This window comes from Rhinolophus sinicus, chromosome 7 (genome assembly GCF_057876585.1).
Source record: "Rhinolophus sinicus isolate RSI-liver-muscle chromosome 7, RSI-T2T, whole genome shotgun sequence".
Classification (NCBI taxonomy): Eukaryota; Metazoa; Chordata; class Mammalia; order Chiroptera; family Rhinolophidae; genus Rhinolophus; species Rhinolophus sinicus.
In genome coordinates, this window is record NC_142507.1 from 3526698 (window position 1) to 3545223 (window position 18526).

Genomic DNA, 18526 nt, shown 5'->3' on the forward strand with positions numbered 1-18526 from the left:
AACACTCCAGTTTTCTGAAGAAATGCACAAAACTGTTTTCATGAATTCAGGATTAAACAAAAAACTCTTAAACAGGTTATAATTTGTACTAACCATAAAAGAAGTGACTGATAAATTGGACATTTTTAGAACTAAAAACTTTTGTTCATCAGAGGACACCATTAAGGCAATGAAAAAACAAAGCACAGCCTGGGAGAAGATGTGTGTGTGTGTGTGTGTGTGTGTGTGTAACATTTATTTCATTATATTTATAACATTCTAATAGAATCAGTATATATGATTTTATATGTAATATATAGTATTACACATACTATAATTATATTATGTATTATATGTGCATTTATATTTACAATAGTACATGACACATAAAATCCCTAATATATATAATATATACATATGTGTATATAAATTTAATTTCTACTATACATATTTAAGCCCTCACATTCAAAATATAAATGACTGCAAATAAAAAAGAAAGTCTAAAAACCTAATAAAAACAGAAACAAAAGCCACATTGAACAGTTATTTCACAATAAACATCTGAAATGGTTCTCACTTTTTTTACTTATGAATAAAACAGAAACTAAAAACACAAAGAAACACTACCAGAGAACTAACACAAAAAAGACTGTCAATACTAAGTTTCTACGAGGTTGTGGTACAACTTTTATAGTGGTTGGTGAGATAACAGATAGAAACAATCATTTTGGAAAACATTTTTCATCATTTACCCAAAACGACCATATCACACCCCATGACACAGGATTCTGTTCTGTGTCCCCCTTCCTAGTTATTTGTCCACATGAAATGCATACTTCTGTGTAACAGAAGACATATACAAAATGCTTGTAACAGTAGTATTCACTTTCAAAAACTAAAATGTAGAGAATAGAAATGTCCATCAACAAAAACAGATTTTATCTCATCCATAAACTAAATACAACGGCGGCAATGATCAGGCTGTTGGTAGGTACAACACGAACGAATTTCACAGACATTTTGTTGAATAGAAGGAAACAGATACGAAGTAACGTGGATTGCATGAGTCCGTTTATATAAATGTCAGTAACAGAAAAGTCTTTAATCCCTCATAACAGAAACCACGAGAGTTTACCTTCAGCAGTGGAGGCAGTAAAAACTTTGAGGGTCATAAAGGGAATCTGAACATTTTTGGCAAATTCTGTTTCTCCATTTGGATAGCAGTTGTAATGTTTGAGTTAAATTTGTGAAAACGTATTGATATCCACATTCAAGGTTTCTGTGTTTCTCTACTGTTCTGTATGCTATACTTGAATAAATAAAACAAACAGGTCTGTTAATACCTATGCATTTACTTTGTATGTGAACCCAGTGTTCTTATGAAATTAGTTTCCTCCTCTATAAAAGGTACATAGTATCGACGTCATGGCACCGCTGGAAAGATGAACCAGGCTAGCCCATAAAAAGCACTCATTCTGAGTCTCTACTAAGATAGAGAGGTGCACAAGAGTAAAATAAAATGTTATCCATTTTTAGTGAATAACATATTCATTTTTTCAGTTGCTTCTATCAATAATGTGAAATATTTGAAGTTCAATTTGATAAGGACACTGATACTTACAGACAACCATTCAAGGGAACATAACCTTGTGCTCTTGGGTGCATATTACCCTTCAGCCATCCCAGCAGGCCCGGGACCCCCCACCCATGACCCCAGGCCCGGGACCCCCCACCCATGACCCCAGGCCCGGGACCCCCCACCCATGACCCCAGGCCTGGGACCCCCCACCCATGACCCCAGGCCTGGGACCCCCCACCCATGACCCCAGTGAGCACGAGCACACATTAAGAACTGCTGAGCGAAAGTGTTACACAAACGCTTCTGTTAAAATTACTGACCCTAAGGCATCTGTCCTGAACTGAAATGCTCTGAATTGTCCGTAGATAGTATATATATGGGATAATGAATGACGGACCATATAACTTAAACCACATAGAGAGCCTAAGTGGCCCCAAATTAGTCAAACAGAATCCTTCTCACTCCAGAGCTGGGGCAGAATAAAATTTGCTTAGCACTGAAAAGATGGATTGACCAGATGTGCTCTGCAGCTCAGACAGAACGCAAAATATGACTCTGGAAAACAGACCAAACTAATTCAAAACTTAATGTACTTTTATTACACATTTATTCTCATGCCCTTGAATTATTAGTAAATACTTGGATCTTAAAAAAATATGAAGAATAATTTTTAAAAAGTCACCTGTGTAAGCACTATCCAGTTTAATATATAAAACATTATCAGTAGAGTAAATGTGTTACAGCCTGGTGTATCCCCCTGAATAACCTATAAAGTACTTTAGTTGATTAACAATCACATGTAATATTTTCACTTTCAATAATTATTCGTATATGCACACACACACACACACACACACACACACACACACACAGTGCCAAAAAATGTATACACATTTTAAGAAAGGAAAAAACTGGATTAAAATTATGCTGATGGGAATCTCTTGTAATTGCAGAAGTCAAACGTGACTTATATCCATCTTTTGTTATCAGTATATGTTGAGTATGACACTTTTAATATAGCTTTTTCCTTTCTTAAAATGTGTGTACATTTTTTGGCACCCTCTGTATGTGTGTATCTATCTATCTATCTATCTATCTATCTATCTATCTATCTATCTATATAATTAGGTATATTAGGTATATATTACACATACCCAAAATGTGTGTACTATTTGTATATACACACATAATTTGTATATGTCTGAGTGTGTATAGAAGACTATTTAAATTGTAAAACATATCATACATTTAATGAAGTATTTATTGAGCTGAATGGGTAAGTTGTTTATTTTTACTTTTTGCTGGATAGGAAATGTAACTGAATAAAGCAATATTATCTTAGTACTGTTTTAGTCACATCTCATCCGTTATGACCGCTTACATTTGCGTTTCTTTGATGTTTTAACTATTCTGAAAATACATTTATATTTTTTACCTAAGATTTTTCTACTCTTCAGATGGTTGGGGTGCTTTGTTTTCTATACTTATTGTTTCTCATTTCACTGTATTAGTATCCAGCAATTCAAGGTACATACTATTTCTACGGGGAATATATAAGGATCCTTGAGATACACTACACAATCATTTAAATAAATGTCTCTAGATACCTGAAAAGGTGTAATTTTAGTTTTCAGCACTTAAAGTTAAATTCATCTCAATCAATTCTATCCAGCTGTGCTATTACAACTGGGTAATGAAGTGTGGGCATGCTCAGTGCAAAGGAATGAGAGAAAAGAGGCAGGGGCGAGGCTGAAACTTCGTCCCAAACTCACCCCAGCTAAGACCCATCAGCATGCACTGCATCAGTTCACAGAGTAGCTCCTTTCTCAGAGCTTACTTTGGGGGAAGAAGCCAGCAACTGGAGTTAAGTCACAGTGTTGCGACTTACTGTACTGTACTGGTTTCCATCATGCTTTTAATGTGAACAAATATAAAAACCTATGCATGCTAATCACGTTTGCTTTACATCCTGCACGTGATGCTCTTGACAGGTAAAGACACACAGACAAGAAACTGAGCCAATTCAGTAAGGTCTTCTAAAGCTCCTGTGGACGAGCCAGGAAAGATGCTTGGATAAGCATCTCATTAATAATCTTACCATTTGTCGGTTAGTTCATTAAGCTTAAGCATGAGCAATCCTGCTGTTCAGGCAAATAGTTTGCAAAAGCTCTTCTAATGAATGCAGTCATCAATTAGAGAAAGACCCATCACGGTCCATAGATTGACATGCACCCTGAACACCTCATCTCACCACAAAATTGTGTAAATACAAGTTCCAGCAAATGAAATAATTTTTTTCTTCTTTCCAATAATAGTTATTTCCATTTGTCCCAAAATAGTTGATATGAGGATGCACGCCTGCTCTGTGATATCTAGTAACATGCGTTATACTTCAGTCAATCACTATATCTGCTATTCATCAATTATTGCAAGTGCATAAAATAATGTTATTAATAAGAATTAAATACTAGTGTTTGCTTTGGGCACCTAAGGTATTGTGTTGTATTTTACATCTTCACTTTATAGATAAGGCAACTGAAGCTTACCTCTGTATGCTTTGTCCCGTATGTGGAACAGACAGTGGCATCGCTGGAACCGGATTGCAGATCTCCTTACTCCTTATATTCATCTGCAGACAAACCCAGGGCCAATACCCCCACCACCGGTATTTTCCCCACCAAATTAACTGAACAGTAAAAGTCAACCACTGCAGAATACATATGTACAGCTTTGCCACCATCTTGATACTTTTCCTTCGTGATCATTCCTTGAATGGTTACATGTAACTGAAGAACTATAAGCTACTTCGAGTAAGTGTGTAGGGAGAGGCCCCGAGAACGCTGAGGAGCACATGGGCGGAGAGCCCGAAAGCCCCTCTCCTCTACGGACACGTGATCAGGATGGACAGCTATTCAGAACTATTTCCGCCTTGTTTTTCCTCTTGCCTTTCTGCTTTAAATAACCATAAAATTTATATAAAAATGGTTTTGGCCCTCTAGATATGCCCTCTGTACACTTAGGAGTGCATAGATCTTGAGGAAAGTCTGAAACAGATTTTTTTTTCCATGAAAGTGCACCTTTGGATAAAAACCTTACTAGAAATAATGACGAGAAATTTCTTAACAATACCTCACTGTAACTTTTAATAACAGAGAAGAACACATGGAATTGTTGTCATGGGCTATTTCCCAATTAACAGCTTTTGAAATGCAGATTTACTAAAAGGTAACATTTTACTACATTCAGAAGATTTAGAGACATGCAAATTTTATACTGAAATGTTACCCCCCCCCCCCCCAGGAGAATGGAGAACAAGGGGGATCATAAACCGTATAGGTAAAACTTAATATTAAAATAGTTTTATACTGTTTTTCTATTAAATTGTTGCATGCAGGCTTATTTATGCTTTGAAAATGGACCTGAGTCTTTAACCATACCAAGTGTATCTGTGCTTCCAATTATTTTGTTTACTTGCTAAACTTTCTTAATGAATTCTGAATGTCTAACTCTTCAGATCAATGAAGGAAGTAAAGTTGAATGTTTGATGAATGCAGATTAAATGTGTTAGGCGACATGGTCCGTCTGACTCCATCACTAGCCAAAATGAACACGTGCATTCCAGCAGAATCAAAATCCATAAATGTCCCACCAACACACAGTAGAGCTGTTTGGTTTTTCTCATCTGATGGAGCCCAGTTGAGCCTGATCAAACAACTACCCAACAGGCTCTCTCCCCCCATTCCCCTCCCCCACCAATCCTTTTTTATTTTTCTAGACCCATTTCTAGACAAATTGGAAGTTGAATTGATTCATTTCACCCCGGGATTGTTCAGACAGGTCACACAGGTGGCTTAACTTTGATTCTTCCTTTTATTTTGGGGACGGGGATTAGTTCTTTTCTGTTCCTATAGCCACTCTTTATCCCCCCAGCTGAGTTTCTCTTTCTTGTGAAGCTCAGATGCTTAAAGCAGGATAAGACTTTTTGACTTCACTGTTTTTATCATCCCAACAATATATCTCTCCGTAATGGGAGCCCACCTGGGATTTACACCACCAGAACTAAAACTTAACTGTCCGTGAAATTTATTGTGTATTGTTTGATTCATTTAAACCACACTATGCAGACCCTGAGCTGAACTATAAATTTACCTTCTTGTTGTTTTCAGAGTGAATCATTGGTCACAGTTCATATGCAAATATCTGGCTCTTCTCTGTGAATTTTTTATTGCTTCATTAAATTTAGAGTTTGACATGCTCTGAGAATTCTTTCACCCTCCCGAAGGGTTGGGTTGTGTTTTATTCTTCACTTGGGAAATACATTTAGTTTTTCCAGTCAAATTCTAGTAAGATAATTATGATCAGTATCGTTTTAATTTTTTTTTTACATGGAAAAGTTTCCCGCCATATATCATGCTAATTATAAGTCGATCAACCAATATGCAATCCCATGCCAGGCAGAAATTCAGGTGTGGGCTATTTCAGAGGTGAGCCCTCTTTTACTGCTGTCTGGAACAACCAGTGTCTGGAACAACCAGTGTCTGGAACAACCAGTGCCTCACCTGACAACCACTTTATAAACTCGCTAATTGGCATGTGTCACCCCAGTCCAGCTTCCGTTCTATCCTGTTGTTCAATGGCCCATTAACAACTATTGTATTCCATTAATATCTATTTTTGTAAAGAACCAGGAAAGGCTGTGTTCTGGATAGCCTGTAGTTTCCGAGAGCACTGTTATACTTGCTCTGGAATATGTGTGGCTAGCTGTATTTTCGAGTAATAAATATGGAACCATTTGAATTTGGGGGAAGATTATTTTAGCGTGGTTACGCACCTGTAGTTTCCTTTATTTACTGTCATCACAGGAAAAACACATTCTTGCAAATGTACTTAGTAAGTGCAGTTCAACTCAGATTAAGGAGTAGGTGTTGAGGTTCTGTTAGACACATGATTCTGTGTTAGAGGTGCATAGTTGAGTATTTCAATATGTTAAGCTTTGGATAAAGACTTTGACAAACACCAGGCATATACTTATCAGCTAAAAGGAAAACACTGTCAGAGAACACAAGTGTACTTGTTATCAGTTTAATGTTGACTAGAGAGCAAAGCATTCACACATGAAATCGGTCTTCAGTTTTGATACAGTGAGTAGATAGATAGAAATGAGCAGGAGAAAGACAGACTTAGCCCCAGTTGGGAAGCCCCTTGCTGCAGCTCCTGCTTGCGTTAAGACCCCTGGCAGCTGACCAGCAGAATTCCAGGCTTACACATACCCCTAAGAGATGTGCTCACACATGTCCCTAAATCAAGGGGGTGTGTTTACACAGGCCCCTGAATCACAGAAATGCACTGCTAAATGCCAGAGGACTAGGCAGCTCAGGGGAAGAAGGAGAGATAAGAGAAGGGAGAGGGGGACGCAATTCTGCCCACAGAAATAAAGGCCCTCACACAATGTGAGGCAGGACTGCTTCCCTCTCTTGGGTCAGCCCGCTCCGTATCTCGGAGTGCACTACTTTGACTAATAAACTTCTTGCTGTTCTGTGCTGTACAAAAACTGTCTCTTGATTGAATTATTTCCTTCAAGAAGAGAAGAACCGAGGTACAACGTCATTTCCCAGTAATAATTCCAAGTGCACAGAACATTTATTTTACTGTTGGTATTTCTTAGCCATCCCATATCTACACTATTTACCTTAAGACACAGGTCATACTCTATGATTAAACTGATTGGAGACCCATCACGTTTCCCTAGTTTAAAGTTATGTTTTTCGTAAGTGTGACTCCTTCTTGTCCATCAAAATATCTCAGCATGAATCTGACTTGTGAGGATCACGCCAATTATCTGGGTTCCAAGAGTTGGAATATGGGTGATGGTTGCAAATGCTGAGTACACGACTCTTCTCATTGTTAGCACTGCCTACATTTCTCTCCCCGTTTGCAGCCGAAATTCTCAGTGCTTCTAATGAACTCATGAGGATCACAAGGTTCAGAGAAGTGCCTGAGGACCACAGGATGCTGGGGTTCACGCGTGTTCCGGTCTAAGTCTTTGGGGGAAAGGCACACGGTGCTCCCTCTCAGTGGTCCGACTGGGCAGCAGGGCACAGCCTGCCTGCCACCTGAGTCACTCTCCCTGCTGGCACCACCACGGAGACCAGTGGTCCAGAAGAGTGCACCACCCATTTGGCTATTACTCGGCACTCCTTTCTCACTCTCTACAACTCCCTATTAAGAAACTGTTTCGTTTACTTATTTGTTATTCACTAATCACTCACTTATTTATTCAAGTGACTTCACAAAGCATCTACCGAGTTTCAAGTCATGTGTCGGATGCTAAAGAAAAAGTCTGTCATGGCCCCGTCCTGACCCACGACAGTCACATTTCACAGGGCAGACAGATGAATCGATAGGACGCTACCTATTTTCCACACAGTAACAAGAGTACTTTTTGAAATATAGGTCAAGTCACGTGAGTACCTTGCCAAGACCTGTGCATTTCAGTTACTTCTCATCTTACTTTGATGACAACTGAAATCCTTAATCACTGTCTCCGGGTCCCAGAGACCGAAGGTCCCGACCGCTGTCTATCTCTCCAGCATGACATCCCTCACTCCTCCCCTCGCTCACCAAGATGCACACCTGTGCCCTTCGGAGAGACTCACAAAGGAGCTACACATATTTTCTCCTACCACGGGGAGAGGCAGTTTCCCGTTTATCTGCCTACAGATCTTTGCAAGGCTCACTTCTTAACCAATGAAGTATCTGCTAAGGAGACTTTTTAGGAGACATTTCTTCTTGACCAACAAATCTAAATTAGTCACCTCTCCAATAACATTTTATCACAACATACTTCTGTTTTAAGTCATCACATAAATACTGTTTAAAGTTATTTATTCACTCATGTGTGTTTAGGTTTCATTTTGCCCACTAGGCAAAGAAAAACCTCAGTGTTTGGAACTTTCCACCCATTTCCATCAATACAGTCTGACCTCCATTAATGCGGCTGAAGGTCAGCCTTGGAGGAGCCCCGTCTCCGAGTCTACTCCACTCTGAGTATCCTGCCTCAGCCGCAGAGGTAGCAGCCACTCCCGACATACGGTAGCCTTGGATTCTTTATAGAGCTCTTGTGGCAGGAGAGAAACATCCCCTCAGAGATGGCCATCCACAATCCCTGGAACCAGTGAATATGCTGCCTTGCATTGAAAGGGAGGTTTACAGATGTGATTAAGCGTACGGATTTTGAGATGAGAGATTGATTATCCTGGACAATCCGGGTATGTCCTATCTAATTTCACGAGTCCTTGACAATGGAGAAGCTTTCCCAGCTATAGTCAGAGAAAGAGATGATGATGGAAGAAGGGCCAGAAAAATGCAACAAGAAAAGGATGAAACCAGGGCTGGCTTTGAAGGGTAAGGAAGGCAGTCATTAAGCAAAGAGTGTAAGTGGCCTCTAGGAGCTTGAGAAGATAAGGAAATGGATTCTCCACTCAGTGAAACCCAGGTCACACTTCTGACAAACTGAACTGTAACAGTACATTTTTGTTGTTTTAGGTCATTACGTTTATATTAATTTGTTGCAGCAACAGTAGAAAACTAACACAGTTTTCTTTACTCTTTAGTTGTAATCCTCCTTTTGGAGTGAAGTCTTTGTCTTCATTCAGTTTTCTTGTAGCCTTTATATTAAATTTTTCTGTTCCAATTAGTAGTGCTCTTGCTGTCTCCTGACTGGACAGAATTGGTACTGAGAGTGATTCCAAGAGACAGACTCTCAAAGGTGGGCTTTTAGTGTTGGTCTGGTTGTGCTCTTGGTTTGGAGCTCAAGTCCCAGATCCTTCCCAGTGGAAAATGGGGTTCTCATAAACCATGGCGTGCGAGGGGGTCATAATCAATGAAACCGCCCCCGTCACTGGTTGTGATAATGTGCCAACAGAAGCAAGTGTCTTGGGACTCAAGTGGCTGCTGCACTTGATTGTCATGGAAGTGACCACAAATACGACATAGTACCTTCACTGGAACACTTGCAGAACGAAAATGCCCAGCTCATGGTTTCATTCTCAGCTAAAGTCACAGTGTGAAAACTGGAGAGCTGAGTTTTCCGTCCTCTGATTTCTCAGGTAGAGATCATAATAAATCTCATCGATACTGGGCACTCACTGGCGGTTCCTATTAAAGGGCCTATGTTGTGGAGCTGAGGGTGGCACTACCAGCTTCCTGGGTTGGCTGATGAAAACTTGAACTCACTTATAGCATACAGTACATGAGGTTACTATTCCCAGACTCGCAGAAATGATGTGATAAGGGCATCCAAAATCTTAAGGACACAGGAATGACATCCTATAAGATGAAAGTCTTAAGGGCATAGGAATGCTGGCATGCATTTATCATACGTAACCCACACACTCACCCGAATGCATCCTTCACAGAAGCACAAGGGATGCTCCTTCCACTAGGGCAGGGAGAAATACACCACTATCCTTGGTAGTTATTCTCCTTTATAAGCCAAGTATGGTTATTAGAACACCATCCATCATTGAGGTAATCTCTCTCATTCCAACAGATATTACGAGTTCTGCACGGCACAAGCTGGGTGGCAGCATTTAACAATCAAAGACAAAGGGGCACATCACCCACTGAGGGCAGCAGTGATCAGAGCAAAATAGATGAACAGCCCAGAAAGCAGGTCTACAGACTACGGCTCAGGGCCAAGTCACATTGTCCTCTCACCAAACGGTGGCTTCTGAGAAGGAAGATGCAGCTTGGCAAGCATCTGTGCAGTACAGTGAACTCAACCAGGCAACGACTCCAGCAGAGGCCACTATTTCAAATGCAGTGTCTTTCCTGGAGCAGATCATAGGGACACTGGCAGTTGCTGCGCAGCTGCTGACCTGGCTGATGGACTTTTCTCTACACTTGTCTACGAGAGCGTCCAGAAGCAGCTGGCTTTTACCTGGCAGGGCCAATGGAACACCGTCACAGTGTAGGCTCAGAGCCACGTGGATGCTCCTGGTCCCTCCCACAGTGTCACCCACAGAGACCGCCACCACCTTAGAGTCTGCAGACACTACACGGCCACACTGCACTGTAGCATTGTGCTGGCAGGGGCCGATATTCAGGCGACTAGAACATAGCGTATTGGCTTTGTTAATGCTGGAGTGTGGGAGAAGCCTCCCAAATTCAGAGCCTGCCACTTCAGTGATGGTCCTAGGGTTCAGTGACCTAGGGCAAGTCACGATTCCCCTGCAAGGTGAAACACACATGTCTGAACTTGGCATATTGACCACAGGGGCAGGGGAAGAGCCACAAAGCTTGGCAGTGTTTTTGAAATTTAGATAAAACGTACACCCTACCGAGTGTGTAACTTAAACACATCTACAAAATCATCCGTATGGTGCTCAGATTCTCCTGGGACCAGAGCGAGATAAGGCTCTGAAGAAGGTCCAGGTTAGAGGGTGAAGGGCTCTGCCACTGCACCTCATTCCAAACTGTGAAATGCTCGCAGCTCTACAAGTGGCGGCTGCTTTCCATACCTGCTATTCTTGTGTTCTCCAGGGCTCTCTTTGACCCTCTATAGTTATTTGCCTGCAACGTGTTAATAATTCTTTCACTGAAATTCTCTGTGCTAATGTCTGTGTTCTGACTGGAGCCTGACTAATACATATGCCCATTAGAAATGAGCTCTGCAAAAGCAAAGACTTAGTTTGTTTTGTTTCCTGCTGTACCCAAGAGTCCAGAACACTGTCTGGTATCGTGCAGCATATCCACAAAGGGTGGTTGAAATAATCAAATATTGGCTCATTAGATGTTACAAATTGAAGAATGTAAACAAGTGAACATTATACCGCGTTGTCGGTATAAGAACCCGAGTGGGTGGTGAGGTCATTGTTCGAGAGAAATCAGAAGAGACAAATTGGGTTCAGATGGACATCAGAAGAAGTTACAGATGTGGAATGTCTGTCCACAAATGGAGACAGGATATGGACTAATGTGTGTGCAAAATGAGGCGCTTGCCCTGGGAAATACCACCACTTAAGAAAGTAGGAGAGGAAGTGAACACGTTATGAGCAGCGGCAACTAGAAGAAACAACACGTGAGGAAATGATGACGTAGAAACGAAATATTTCCCACTGTTACGCTCCATCCCACTCGGGGCCACACTCATCACAGGTCAACATGCTTCTCGTGTCACGAAAGGAAAGGTCATTCACAGCAACCTCTAGACTCTGCACATAGTTTTCTTGCAATAGAAAAACGGTTGATTGTAAGCAAATTTTCCATGTAATTAAAAAAAATACCTATAAAGACAAGTCACAAAGTAGAAACATAAAAAGGGTAATAGAAAGATCAATTCACCACAAATCAAAAAAAATCAAAATAAGCCAAAAATAAATTAGATGTCAAATTCTGGCTACCAGATTTACCGAGATTTTTAAAAATGATAATGCCTTTGCTTGTGGAGGTATTGTGAAACCGTCACACGCTTGCATAGCTTACAGAAGTATAAATTGGACCAATGCAGGAATTTGGATCAAAAGTATTTAGAAATGTTCATTGCTTTACATTCAGAATTTTTCTATGAAAGTAAATATTACATTTTAAATATATTTAGGTAAAATGAAATATCCTATCATAAGAAAGTAAAAATAAACTATGATATACAGAAGGTCTGATGTCATGATTAGAATGTCACTTTAGAAACACATTTGTTATCGTACGTATTAGCTGCTAAGGCTGCCATAATAAGGTACCACAGGCTGGGGGCTTAAACAACACAAATGTATTTTCTCACAGTTCTGGAGGCTTGAATATCAAGGTGCCAGCAGGGTTGGTTTCGGGGGAGAACTGTCTCCTGGGCTTTGCAGAGGACCCTTCTAGCTGTGAGTCACATGACCTTTTCTCTGTGGGCACAGAGAGAGTTCTCTGGTGCCGCTTCCTCTTCCTGAGAGGACAATAAGCCTACGGGATCAGAGCCCCACCCGTAGGCCCTCTTTTAACCTTAATTACCGCCTTTAAAGACCCTATTTCCGAATATAGTAACACTGGGGGGAGACTTCAACACAGGCACTTAGGGGGGACACAATCCAGTTCATAACCGAAGGTGCAGAGATGATCAGTGATGTATCAGTAAATATAAAGAGAAAATATAAATTATGTAAGAAGTGCAATCTCACTTTTTAAGAAAATAAAAGCAAAAAAAACGTATGCATCTAATAACGTTAATAAATGAGGCCCAAGGGTATTGTATTATGGAGAAGTTTAATATTCTTATTTTGTTCACAGTATTTTCTATTTTTCATATGAGGAACTTCTGCTTATTGTGTAGTAAGAAAAAACGGTATTCAAAATGGAATAAAGGCAAGTATGCACACAGTTTAAATAAGCACGCGATGCCACCATGTTTCTCTAATTCCTCTCCTGCTCAGGTTAGGTTAGGCATGTGCATGAAAGAGCATGGTATTATACACGTAAAATCAATCTAAGTGAAATAAACCTCAGTGGCAAGTTGCTCTGGAAAATGGCGGATTACAGAGAGGGAAATGGGACTAAAGGCAGAACCGTTATTCACAAGAATTCTGAATAGAGATGAAGGTTAGAGGGAGACACCTGGTATTTGTTGTAGACGGGAGTGGACTGGCCACACACAGCTACAAGAAGTTCAAAGAAAGATGTTTTAGATTCTTTATCTGACATTCTTCAGCTGGTTATTTTATAACTTGCTTTTATGAGAAAGGTCACCATGACTGATTTACTACTTAACATTATTTCATGACCTGCTTCCCGCTTAAGCTCACTCTCCTAGGAGCTTAAAAAGAAAATAAAAGCAAAGCATTGGGAAATACCTTTTGCTATATTTGTACTAGGGGGTAAATAGGTATATCTATATTCCCAGTAGAAAATTCTAGAGAGAAATCTGCTACTATTAGAATAGCATTCAACAGTTGTCTCAACCAACTCAAATCATTTTCAACAGAGAGGACAAATTCTTCTCTTTTCTTGGTAACTTTATCTGTGCATAAGTTTGCAAAGAACCATTTACAGCTCAAGGTAAATCTAGAAATCCTAATGTGTAAAAACGAGGCAGATTGTTTTGTTTTTTTTTAAATTGCAGAGAATACATTTGCAGAGAAAGTTATTTTCTTCTTGCAGTTTCCACTGATGACAATAAAATGTCTTGTTGCCATAACCTTCCAGGACATTTATCTGCACACAGTGGGTGCTCAGCAAATGTTCTGAGTAAATTGCATTAAGGACTGAAGTGAAGTGTTGCAATTGTTTTCATTTGGTTGCCATAGAAACAGCGGGAAAACCTACTGTTGAAGTCCACCTCTTTTGACGATCTCCCCTGGGTAAATGAGAAAACCTGGGGTGCAGGAAGGACTAGCTGGCAGAACCCACACTGAGATGTCTTCCCTGACCCCTGACTACACTGCATTATAATTATTTTCTGTTTCTATAGCTTTGGCTCCCTAACTAGATTATGTATTTCTGGAGGAGAAATGACATTTGTTTTACAGTCTACTCTAAGCCAGTGGTTTATACACATTCTCCCCCCGATCCTGCAAATAGGTGGCATTATTTCTGTTTTTACAAAAGGGGAGCTTTTACAACTTAGTAGAAAGTGTCCTGTTAGAAAACGGGCTCTGGTCTGTTGATCCCAGCACACTAGTAACAACCTGAAGCTGCCGTTTTGTGCATTCATTATACTTCCTCTTCATTGCTCAATACCATTGGCACGCCACAATCAACAACAAAACATCAACCTTTGAACGGTATAAGGTTAAATTTGCAATCTCTGAGAGAGTCCAATGAAATCAAAGTCTTCATCGTACATGTACGTGTCTACATTTTTTGAAACACAAACCAACAGAAAGGACTGCAGACACCATCTTAATGTCGTACCATTATTTTCACTGCTCAGCCCCGTGAGATCCCCAGAGATTGCTGTGGTTACCTGGTCAGGTACTAAGCACGTTTAAGCACGTGGGCTCTGAAAGACAAGTCACAGAACAGTGCTACCCAAGCCAGGAAGGATGTGCGTACTAATGACCTTTTGAAAACTACAGATACTTAGTTCCAGCTTAGATGTATTTAATCCAAATCTCTGGCAATGGAATCACAATTGAAAACAGATAAACACAGCTTGATGCATATATTTCTGACAGATGTGGTACGTTTTTGCTTGCAATTCTTTAAGTTTTTGCTTTATACATGGATTTGACCTTTTCTGCTTAAAACTTGACAAGTTTTTATTTGATACATTTCCAAACTATATTGTTAGATACATTTACATAAATGAATTATATGTTCTTGATGTATCATGCCTCCTGTTATGCTGTAGTAGCTAATAGTTATAATTTGTACAATTGTAGAATCACTGAAGAAACTTTTGCACACTTAGTGGGTCTTAACCTTTTCACCAAAATATTTCTAACCATAGAGAAGAAGTAGCTTAGTGTAACAGACAACATTTAAGAAATGTAAGTCTTGGGTTCATCTCACCTTTGCCACTTCTGTGTATCTGTGTCAGCGACTTAACATCTCTTGGTCTAGTCTGCTTCCTAAATTAGAAAACAGGAAAAAATATCATTCACCTCATAGAGATGTTCCAGGGTTAAATGAAATAAAAATATATAATGCACTTAATAGCCCTTGGGACATGGGAGTATTATAAGTCTATATGGGCTAATATTTTAATATTTTAATAAACAATTATTAGTGGTACTAATATTTAGGGAGAGGAAACTCATACCCTTGAGGAAGTGTTGGAGCATAAATGAAAGGCTATTGGCACAGACAATTTTTGTTTAAGCTTTAATATTTACCCACTTTTTCATATCTCATTTAAGACAAGCAACTGGCCACCTCAGCACGCCCAGTCTGAGTAACTGCAGATGGAGCCATGACACACCTGCTGGCCTCAGACTACACTCACCCATCATTCCTGCTGAGACTGGTGCCCTGTCTTGCCCTAAAACTCTTAGCAATTTTGGTTTCCAATCCTCAAAGTAATTCCTGCTCGTTACTTTCACTAAGAGACTGATCTTAACTCTATCCAGGAATATCCAGCTGCCAACTGGAATTAGTTTCTTCAACCCACACGAAACTCCAAGAATTAATTCTAAATCCACCTGAATTCAAGTGCCTCTGCCTCACAAACTGCCCCAGCCCTGCATCAGTCTGGATCCAATAAAAAATGCAGGTGAGTTTCACTGCGTCTCTTTGGACACAGCTGCTGACAGCTAGCCCTGGGGCCACTGCCGCTGAAAGGCTATCATTGTGAGAGTTAAAAACAGACAACTCCCGCAGTAGACCTATTAAAATATAAAAGGTCTGTCTGAGTCTGTGCTGATGAGACCCTGCCTCTGTGTCAGGTTGGTAAGCAGAGCACAAGCGGTGTGTACCTCCACTTTCAACCCCTTCAGCTGTGTGTTGTGTGACCGGGTGCCGCCCAGGGGTCCATTCCACTCAGCCGCACTGCACTACCACAGTCGCAGGCCCCCTTGCTTCCATCTCCGGTGCCAGCACTCTCCTGGCCAAAACTCTTGGGTTTTGATGAATACAGATTCAAAATGAATTTATCCTAAGAATTCATCAAGTACAATTCATGTCTGTGTTTGCTCCTACCTATGCCAAGATTGTAAGATATTAAACTTTCCTTCTGCAAGCAGCGTGTGCCTTCGGGGGTCAATTCGATATGATTAATTTCCAAGGTAAAACCACGAAACAGTGGCAGGGACAAAATACAAGCATCGTTCATTTGGTGCATGAATGAAGGTGGCCCCTTCAGTTATCCTTGCAAATAGTCTGAACACGCCATCCCGAAACTGAAAGGTTATCTCGGTTTAACTGTAACTATGTTTACTTGAAGAAATGAAAAGGAGTCACCTGATGAATATCTTATATGAAGACTCAGTCAATTAAACCCCTTAATGGTACGAGAAAACTTTCACTGCCTAGTCAGTATTTTCATCTTTATCCATTTCTGATTGGAGTTTTAACCCTTTCAATTAACTGTGTTAATTGATTTCAAGTTGTTTTTTTCAAAATATGTCAAAATTCCATAAAACGTAAAAAGTTGATATTCTAACTATTTTATGCATATGCACTCGAACTCCACAGTAAAGAGAAATGTTTTTTGAGCTCATGGGGTAAACTCGAACACTGCAGTAAGTGGATGGAAATACTCATTTGAATATATCCAAACATCACAGCAAAGGAGTTAATATTTTCATATTTTCAGAGGAAGCTATCTGACCTGTTTTAACTTCTAAGCTTTCAAAACTATATGCAACATTTAGCTGTACGAATTTTATTGATTGTGGGTTGGTGTTTTTGATGGAAAATGCAGACTATTTTGATAATTTTCTCTCCTTGCTGATACTTCAGTGTCTTCTACTACAGGTACCTAATGAAAATCATTGATTTCATTACTTAGATTAGGGTAAAATATAACAGGAGCTTTTTTGTGTGATTTATGCTTTATTTCCTTAAAGTATTCAAACTAAGAGAGACCTTCAGAAAATCTTATGCTGTCTGTACTTAAAAGCAAGAAGTTGGACAAAACAAATTCCATTATGAGTTACAATTATGCCGTAATTAATGCTAATATGTCATCTGGAAGAAACAAAGTGTTAGACCACAGAGGGAGCATTCTTTAGCCAGTCGGTTCCAATGAATACCTTACACGTAGCAATATGATTTTTGTTGTGGTTCTTCATACTGACATCTTCTCCTCATCTCACATATTATTGCCAACATAGGCAATCCATTGCATCAAAAGAATCAAAACAAATTCAAATTCAAAACCATAAGATGAGCATTTCTTATGGTTATCTATTGCTGTGTAATAATTGCCCAACACTTTAGGGACACAAAGAATAATTTCAGTATCTCACGATGCTGTGGCCCACACGTCATCCAGTGAGACCTCTGGGTGGTCCTTCTGTCGCTTGTGCTACTGATTCCGGTCACCAAGTGACACTCAGCTGGAAGCTTCACTTGTCCTCACCATCCAAGATAACTTCACTCATGTCCCCGGTCCCTGGCAGAGATGGCGAGAAACCTGGGCTGGGCTGGCGCCCGCTGGTCCCCATCAGGTCTCAGGGCTTCTCCCGTGTTGTCTCCAGAAGGAAGTCTAACTTCTTACATGGCAGCCCATGCCTCCCAAAGACCAAGGGAGCTTCCAGTCTTCTGGAAAGCTGGAATAGCCACACTTCCACTGTATCAAACTGGCCAAAGCAGTAGAAAAATCATCACACAGCATGTGACCATCCTTCACGAGACATAGCATTCCAAGATTCTGATGACACCTGCACATTGTACCGGCATATGGACGGTTCCTCCAAGTTTCCACTTCCCTTGGGTTGTGCATCTAGACACATCTGAGTCACAGGAAGGGCTTCTATAGAGGCCATGGCTGTGGAGTCACCGCTCAAGAGACACATAATACAACAGTCCTTTATCTTAACCCCTAGAAAATCCTTCACCTGAATGCAAATGCAGTGAGCCGGGCCTCTGCTCTCTGATTCCTGAGAGCCAGTGCCATGTAAGTGATCAGTGGCAGACTGACTGCCTGTGTTCTCCTGCCTTTGCACACAGCAAGGAAGGGGCTCTCGGGGTCCCCTGCCCAGTCCCCAGACACAGGCCGTCTCCCTGCAGAGTCCCAGGGCCCCTTCACCACTTTCTTGAATCTATAAATACCCTCGCTGTGCTCACAGACCAACAGTTTAGAGATTGATTTGATCTGCAGGCCTTCGTGAAGCTACAAGCACTACTGACAATTGGAGTTAGTAGTGATTGATTGACTTCTATCTTCTGCATCTATATTACCATGACCATGACTCTAATACGTGGTAGCAAAAATAGTTTCAAAAAGTTTGCCTAAATATTCAAAAACTTTACTCCACTGCTGCCTCCCCCACTCCCAACATAAATAAGGGCAGGGTATTTATTAAAAGATTACACTGATATTACTGG

General features: G+C 40.4%; 1 protein-coding gene across 1 annotated transcript in view; it reads right to left on the reverse strand.

Annotated features, from left to right (window-relative positions):
- Positions 1–18526, reverse strand: part of RALYL (RALY RNA binding protein like) — a 1518143-nt gene that overhangs the window by 1211050 nt on the left and 288567 nt on the right. The window contains exon 8 of the mRNA XM_074318489.2: positions 15050–15108. The gene's annotated coding sequence lies outside the window, so the exon portion shown is untranslated. The remainder of the gene's footprint in view (positions 1–15049; positions 15109–18526) is intronic.